Source organism: Amphibalanus amphitrite, unplaced genomic scaffold (genome assembly GCF_019059575.1).
Source record: "Amphibalanus amphitrite isolate SeventyFive unplaced genomic scaffold, NRLGWU_Aamphi_draft 000016F_arrow, whole genome shotgun sequence".
Lineage (NCBI taxonomy): Eukaryota > Metazoa > Arthropoda > Thecostraca > Balanomorpha > Balanidae > Amphibalanus > Amphibalanus amphitrite.
Genome location: NW_024881512.1, coordinates 1,812,777 through 1,820,378, shown reverse-complemented (window position 1 = coordinate 1,820,378; position 7,602 = coordinate 1,812,777).

The window sequence follows — 7,602 nt, the reverse complement described above, 5'->3', positions numbered from 1 at the left end:
AATCGGGGTTGTCATTGCTACTCGTATTTCAATGCACAATGAATGAAAGTCGTCAAAATGGAATGCCGCATGCCTATTTAACAATAAAAGTTGGATACGAGGGTCCATGCATTCGGGTCCATCGTGGATCGTACAAAAATTGCCCAGCCCGGGTCAGCCCAGAGCCCATTGCTTTCCATAAAAATTGTTTCAGTATCTACTTCGCTGGAGTCAATGAGCTTGTCAATTTCAAAAAAGCTTTGTTGCATTTGTGCATTTGTGCAAACACTTTGCAGTTGTTACGGGCACAACATCCGAAATGCAACATGTTGATGTGCTTACAGCTGTACGCCCGTACTCAGCATGGTTGTCATGAAAGTTGGGGGAGGGGGATTGGGAGGCGGTCACACGTTGAGGGGTCACAGTCCGGGACTTTGACACCCCCCCCCCTTGTACCGCCTGAACGGGAACCTATACTCCATCCTGTCCCGTCCTCTGTATTAGCCGCCTTTAAATCCGCCCGATGACCCTGCTGTTTTTAAAGCCAACCTGAGCTGAGCAAGATAATTCGGTGTAAGCGTCGACAACTGCGATGAGTTGTGTGCTGTCCCCGTGTTCGGCTATAGAATTAAATTTGCACCTCTCGTTTTCGCCATCACCGTAGCCGTGCACTTCCGAAATAAGGATACTCCGGGACAGTTTGCAACAAGTAGATGTCCTATACGGACGCTTTGCACATCCGGTGTCTGTACATATTTCTATATTTAAAACAAATCGAGTGGAATATATTATAACGCAACAGCAGCGTACAGCGGGGATACTGAACAATGCACCATACTCATAAATACATGACGAAGAGCCAACAGACGGCGAGTGCAACAGAACAGCAAAAGAAGTGCAGCTCAAGACGGCGGTCGGTGATAACACTCTTGTGCCCGCGCCTAATGCGCTCCAACGTTGGCGGGGGGGGGGGGGGGGCATGAGGCCATTCAATTCGTTGAGCTACTTTGAACATGTCCCATAGCGGCCTGACAGTAGCAAATGTGTGTTGGCTAGCTACGCAACTGAACAAATCTTCACATAATTTTACTTCCTTTGATTTGCAAATCATTTTACCTGGTAAACGTGCTTGAAAGTAAAATAACAATGAGGTGATTCAGTTTTTGAAAACTTTCCAGAGCAAAGCATATTAAAATACCAGTATAACGCCTTTTGTGGCGACTAACGGAGCGAGCGAGAGGGTGGCCCATGCACGTGCGAAATTGCGAACTCTGGCACATGGACATGCATTGCCTAGTAGGCGCCTACCTACATGCCAACTTTCAGCGCAATCGGCCCAGTAGTTACCGAGATATTGCAACAATTACAAAAGTGACACCTCTTCATTTTGCACGTGGCACGTGCATAAGGGGTCACCCACATGCATCGGGAATAGTCCAATACTTGGTAGAAGGAATGAAACTACCCTACAAAAATTACCGCATGTAAATCGGTCAAGTGGTTGCTGAGATATAAGCGTCGCAAAAGCGTGACCACGGCCGGCCGGCCGCTCATACTCAGAAATTTCCGTTAATCTAAGGAAAGACTACGCTCGCTTCGCTCGCTCCGTAATTAAAACAATATCCCATACGTATTATTAGAGCAACAACAAAGACCGCCGGCCGTCGGTCATGAACACCATTCACCTGTCACTATCACTGGCAGTGGAAACACACACACATACGCGCGCGCGCACACGCACATACACGCCAGCTGCAGTCAGTTACAGGTAAGCAGCTCCGCGGTGGAACTGCTGACGCTTGCGGAATGCCCTGCTGGAGGGCTGCACTGAAGCGCTGGACGCACGCACTGCTCCACCGGCTGCGCTCCGCCTAGCTGCGGCTTCCTCCAGCGCCTCTGCGTGGTCTCGTCTCCGTAGTTGCGCCACGTAGCGCAGTCGGAACCTTGTCCGGAGCTGGGCGTAGGCCGTCACCACTCGTGAGTCTAGCTGCGGCCACCTCTCACACAGAATTGCCACTAGGCTGTGGACGACACCAGCCTCGCGCGACAGATTGTCCGGCTCGTTATTGCGCCGCCGGAGGCCCCTGCCCTGGTGGAAGGCGCGAAACGTAGCTTCCATCTCCTGGAAGACGCCGAGCCACTGCCGCGTGGGCACAGTCAGGCCGCCTCGGCTCAGCAGCCGGATCCACCGCGCGTCGTCCGGAACTTCCTCAACAATGGCGTCGGCGGTGCGTGCGCCCAGTGACGGGTCGAGCCGAGCACACTTGCTCGCCAAGAAGCCTGCAGCGTAGGCCATGCCGTAGCGCTGCGCCTGGGACTCCAGCACTTCGGTCGGGTCGCCAGCAGGATCCAGCTCCAGCTCCTCCACGATGGCCTGCGGAGGCGGTTCCGGCGCCTGGACGAGATGGACAGGCTCCAGCTCCGTCTCTGGCTCCTCTTCCTCTGCTGCGCCCTCAGCTGTCTCGCAGACCCGCACCACCAGCGACGCGCTGACGCTCTCGGCGTCCTCCGCGGGGTGCCTTCTTGCCTGGAGGAACGCCGACGGAGCGCAGCTCTCCGGCTGAACAGCTGTGCCGCGAGCAGCAGCGGGGTCGGCGCCGATTAAGAGCAGCCGCACGCGCTGGATAAGCTCGACCGGAGACGGGTTGACGTTGCTTCCGAAGCGCGTGCGAACACAGCTGAAGAAGGACTCGAGGTCGTCCTGGTTCAGGCGCGCCAGAAAAAGAAACCGGAATCCCGCCACCGAGAGCATCTCCTCGAAGAGCGACAGGGCGGACTGGATGGAGACAACCATACCCTTCTGGCAGGGCAGCAGGTTGTCGTTGTCACCGAATCTGGCCGCCAACATCAGATGCGCGAGCCTCTGCAGCGCCAGCTTCTGGTCCTCCCAGTGTTCGTCCGCGCCGAAGGCGCAGCGGAGCGGCTTGTCGGCCACCAGACAGCGGGAGTTGAGGACGTCGAAGCCGGCGTCGATGGTGGCGCAGACCTCTGCGGCGGCCTCCTCGTCCTCAAATAGCTCCCGAATAGCTGCTGCGGTGCTGTTGCTGAGCAGCTGAGCGGCCAGGCGCACGTTCTGCCGGTCCGCGTGTTTCGCCTGCAGCATAAGAAACATGTGCAATTGCATTAATAACGCATTTCCACCTCAAGTATCGTCGGTGGTGTTTATAGGTACACTACATATGTACAATGAGTTGCATAGTTTTTATCCATGTCCAATTTACATTCCGCTAAACCCCTGTTTATGGGTATACATTTTCTGAGAAGTGAAACTCCCGCTTTACCAAGCATGAAAATTATAATCAACATATAAAATGGCCTCATTATTTCAAAATTACGTACAGTGATGTGCTTATCGGTGAGCTTGAAGCACATCTTGAACTCCGAGCCAGAGGCGACTTTGATGAGCTCCTGGAGTATCAGCTTGTCAAGCACGATGACTTTCTCCGTGCTGCCTGGCTCTTTCGGAAGATAGAGCCCATCATCCAGAACATGGTTTCGGATGTTCTTCAAGACGTGGGGGACATCCGCGAAGAACCATATGTGACTGGAAAAGTTAACTAAAATTAGAACAAATAAGCAAGACAACAATTTGCAATTTACTGGCTGAAACAGACATTTTCGGACAAACGCTAAGATAGTACGTGTCAACCGCCTCTGACAGCTTCGTAACATGTTACGAAGGCACCAAAACTACTTCGTAATTGTTTAAATGGTTGCTATATTCGAATTCGGCTAAAAAAACTAGCCTAGACTGTAAAATTGAAGGTGTTAAATTGTCTAACGCGGGGGTACTGAACGTTTCGTCGAGATCGGCCGCTTTTTACGCGATTTTATTCGCGAAAAACCTTAAGGAGGTTGCCCTGTGGCGGCGAGGGTTAAACGATGAACTGGCGAACAGCTGTTCGGTTAGCGTGCGAACAGCTATTTCGCGTTATTAGCGGAACATGACGAAACCTTCGAGTAGGGAGAAGTTTGAAACATCATACGCGTGGATACCGAATTTATTTCCACTCTGGCTGGAAGGGGAGTAAGAAACAATTCATCTCCCCCCCCCCCCCCCCCAACCAACCAAAAGGACCAGGAAACTACGTTCTCCAGGAGACTCACCGCTCCGGGTGGCACGGGTTCTGGATTCCGGTCTCCTTGTCCGCAGCGATGTTGAGCGTCTTCCAGAGGCCCATGTTCTTTGGGCCCATGTCGCTCACGACCGCGCGGACGGGATACCCCAGGCGCTCCAGGGCACGGACGAGGTCGAACAGGATGGTGGGTGTGACCGGAGTGTCAAAGGACAGCATGATGGGCTGCTTCCACTTCGATGTGATGGATCGGACCTGTAGGAACGCAATTGAAGGAACATAGGATTATTCAATACCTATTCCGTCGGTGGCAACTGGCAGCGCGTTCAAGGGAAGGGACACGATAGGGAGCGACCCTGAGTTTGGGCCCAGTACCGGCCGGACCCGTGGGCTCAGGCATGCCAGAATTGCCAGATCATATGAAGGATATTAAAGAATGTGCTTGGACTTCGGCTTTTATCGGAACGGAACTAAGAGCCCCCCCCCCCCCACGGCCCACACACACACACACCCACACACACCCACACACCCACACACACACACACACACGCCCGTCGGTAGTCGTGCAAGTCATTTCACCTATATAAGCATTGCGAAATTTTATTTAATCATATACAAATTCGCACATCACACCGCAAAAGGGTGTGTCAGCATTGCAAATGATACATTCATATTTTTAAACAAAATGCTCCTGAATGCCCGGTTGTCTTACGACACTCTCCGCCCAACTCCCTTGATATATACTAACCATCACAACTTGCGCCTGTTTATGTGGACCTCTGACGATATCGCAGCTGTTGTCGTAGACAATGCGGGAGTCGATGGCCATCTCGTCGAAGAGGATAGCGCAGTTCTTTTCCAGGGGGTCCATATTGCTCGACGCAGCATCTAGGAAGCTGAGCAGGCTGCTGAACTCCCCGGGAGAAACGCGGAATGACTCCGCCCAGCGGCGCAGCGTCCGAGCTGACGGAAGAGGCCACCTGAAATAGGCACATTCAATTACGATGGAAAAAACGAGTCTTCAATTATGATGACAGGCTGCAGGTGAACGCTAAAGTAAAAGACACCGTGTTTAGCACGTCATTGCCTTGTGCGACTCCCTCTTCAAAAATGCGAGAAGCAACGTGCCAATGAATGGCTAATGAGAATTATAACACACACAGTTTGTACATTTATGACACCCCTCCAGCACCCACGGGTGAAACCAATGCACTATCATATCTGAGCAGAGAACTGCAATATGGACTAGCGTCAGATGCATGCTGATAAAAACAAAACATCGCTCAAAACGCATAGGTAGCCCAACCATGATTCGAAGCATGAACAATGATTTGAATTACCATCGGCGCAAAATGGCCAAGTTGTCGATGCGCTTTAAGATCCCAGTCAACAAACAATTGAATGACTACCGACGGGTGAGGAGGGGATCCTAATTCCGTACTGATAAAGCAAAAAGACCAGGCCTATTCTTTGATAATGATATCATGCATATGCTAGCAATGCTGGCTATATACGAGTATGACCGTGATTCCAGTTGTTTCCGCACTCTTGCAAATGATCCTACCTCATCTTGGAGCGGAGGTAACCATACAGCTTCAACGACATGCTGGCGCGCATCCCCAGCGCCTTCGTCAGGCTCTCATCGTCCCAAGGCTTCGGGCGCTTGCCAGTCTTCATTGCCGAGAGCTGTAAAAACAGATATTATTATAAAGCATCCCACTTGAAACGCGTTGTTAATGGAGGATATGGCATATTTTCATATTACGAAATCAGGGCTGACAATCTATGCCACGAATGACATACTTTGATTTTGTAGGTGCGTGCATGACATCCAGAAATACAGATAGGACAGTCTCATCGCGCTGCAAGTAAACGGTAAGCAAATGCAAAACATCAGATAAATGAATTACTTCAATATTTGTGCCGATATTAGCGAATAATTCAGTGTAAAATCAGGTTCACTGTGCGTGCACGTTTATCGAGCACTTCAACACAAGCATTTAGATAACCTTAACAATGTCTATGATCATCTCATTGCTAATCATTGTCACCAACTACTTGACAGTTTCGCTGCAGTGTAAAACTTCATCATAATTACATACAAAGTCATGCAGGTCATAAAAATGACACAGGATTCCGTTACCTGTGAGACGGTGAGCACCTTCAAGGCATTGGCGTCTTCATCTGCCCCTTTCTTCTTGATGGCGGCCAGTTGGCGCTCAAGCTGATCCACGCGCTGCCTCAACTGCCTGATGACAGCCACTGCTGTTGATGGAGCTCCGCAGCAGGAACAGAGCGTCTCCATGATCACGCCACTGGGGATCACAGCAACCGGCCCGCTCCCCGAGGCCGCTCCGACGGCGGCCGGCCCGCGGCTCCCAGGGGCGGCTCCGACGGCGGAGACGGCGGCCGGCCCGCTCCCCGAGGCCGCTCCGACGGGGGCCGGCCCGCGGCTCTCAGGGGCTGCTCCGACGGCGGAGACGGCGGCCGGCCCGCTCCCCGAGGCCGCTCCGACGGGGGCCGGCCCGCGGCTCTCAGGGGCTGCTCCGACGGCGGAGACGGCGGCCGGCCCGCTCCCCGAGGCCGCTCCGACGGCGGCCGGCCCGCGGCTCCCATGGGCTGCTCTGACGGCGGAGACGGCGGCCGGCCCGCTCCCCGAGGCCGCTCCGACGGCGGCCAGCCCGCAGCTCCCATGGGCTGCTCTGACGGCGGAGACGGCGGCCGGCCCGCTTCCCGAGGCCGCTCCGACGGCGGCCGGCCCGCGGCTCCCATGGGCTGCTCTGACGGCGGAGACGGCGGCCGGCCCGCTCCCCGAGGCCGCTCCGACGGCGGCCAGCCCGCAGCTCCCATGGGCTGCTCTGACGGCGGAGGCGGCGGCAGGCCCGCTTCCCGAGGCCGCTCCGACGGCGGCCGGCCCGCGGCTCTCAGGGGCTGCTCCGGCGGCGGAGACGGCGGCCGGCCCGCTCCCCGAGGCCGCTCCGACGGCGGCCGGCCCGCAGCTCCCATGGGCTGCTCTGACGGCGGAGACGGCGGCAGGCCCGCTTCCCGAGGCCGCTCCGACGGCGGCCGGCCCGCGGCTCTCAGGGGCTGCTCCGGCGGCGGAGACGGCGGCCGGCCCGCTCCCCGAGGCCGCTCCGACGGCGGCCGGCCCGCGGCTCTCAGGGGCCGCTCCGACGGCGGCCGGCCTGCGGCTTCCAGGGGCTGCTCCGACGGCGGCCGGCCCGGTGGCTGTGTGGCCCGCTTTTCCTTTCAGAGTTTGGTTTAGCACAGACGACCTGCAACCACACCACAAAAACTGAGTTAGTGAATTTGAATCAACTTTGAACTGAATCACAACTATTCTGGATTCTTTTTAATGAAGATTTACAAAACCAACAATGCTAACTTTCACAACACACTGATCTGGCAGGTATATAATGCATAGATAGAGCCATTTTTTCACTTTTCCACTTCTCATCAATACATTTTGCCCATCAATACATTTTGCCCATCAATACATTTTGCCCAACATATGAGTGTGCGGCAAGTACTATATATGATTAGCTTG